We start from the raw sequence: 1,363 nt of genomic DNA on the forward strand, positions 1-1,363 counted from the left end.
CAGTTGGGGTTAAATAACTTGTTGCCAGCTGAAAGATAATCGCCCATGCAGTAATAATCCAATAGGAGGCTCGTACAGTACCTATTTGCTTAGGTGAATCCAGGTGGTGACTTTTTTTTTGGCCAGGCAGTGTATTTTTGATTAGAAATGATCTTATATCCAAACTGAGTGGTAGTAGAAAAGCACACCTAAGCCTGGAAGTCTATGCTTATAAATCACAACCATAAATCTAAAAAAACAACTTATAATAACTGCCTTTCTTAAATATATACTAAAGGTCACCAATCAGTTCTAAAACATCTTTAAATGAACCCTTGTTGAACACTGGAGAACCGCTGAACCAGATTAGCGCATTGCAAGGAGTTTCGAGTCTATTTTACTCATACCAGCAGTAAACCATGGTATTGTTTTACTTCTTTTTATAGATTATTTTTAAAGCTGGACAGGAAGCAAACATTTATCACAGTTTTTATTTTATTTTATTTTATTTTTTTTTTTCATGTCTTAATCAAGGTAATTGGTTGGGTGGGGTAGCATCCTATAGTGCCACCTAGTGGGCATTATAAGCCTTCAGTGCTTTTACTGAAAAGTAAGATTGGCAATCCAGGACATTATTATACAGTTGTAGCGGGTGAAGTTGGTAATGTCCAACTGATGGCAGTGTTGAATCTGTGACAACAAGCTTGCAATCAAATTATGGTGATCCTGCCTTGCAATTAGAGAACTTTTTGCAACTTTTTGCTAACCCTAAGGCAGCACTGCTTTAACACCCAATCTAAATGTTAAACATATGTAATTATGGGTTGTCATATTTTGTAACATATCTCTGTAGAAAACGCAGGTAATTTTATGCCGTACTGTATGGAGGCATAAACAGACAGCGGACACGTGACTGAACGTCATCTATACTACACTTAAATCCCTCCTCCACATGTTATTATAACATACAGCCAGTTGGGCAAATTCTCACAGAACAACACATGACAGTCTGGAAGTTACTTGATTTAAGGATAAATAACAATAGGTTGCCACTGTAGGGAAATGCATAAGTGCTGGTTTTGAAAATGTCACTGTAAAACCATTTTCAGCATTTAGATTTGCTAATGGAGTTTTGATGACTGTCATGCTACATACAAGTGTGCTGTGGATTAAGTTCACCACATTGTTGGAGTGACGTTTCCCTTTTGAATTTCTGCCATAGAGCACATCTCAGGGTACCATCAGTTGCAGCAGGTTTTTCGAATTCTAAATGATATATTGAGGCCCAGTACGCTAACGGATGAGTGACTGAATGTAGCGTAAAGTGCCTTGGGATCCTTAAAAAGCTCTAGGGCTACATAACTACTGGACATTTTCTTACTTT

This window comes from Cyprinodon variegatus, unplaced genomic scaffold, assembly GCF_000732505.1.
Source record: "Cyprinodon variegatus isolate N-32 unplaced genomic scaffold, C_variegatus-1.0 Scaffold67, whole genome shotgun sequence".
NCBI classification, from domain to species: Eukaryota; Metazoa; Chordata; class Actinopteri; order Cyprinodontiformes; family Cyprinodontidae; genus Cyprinodon; species Cyprinodon variegatus.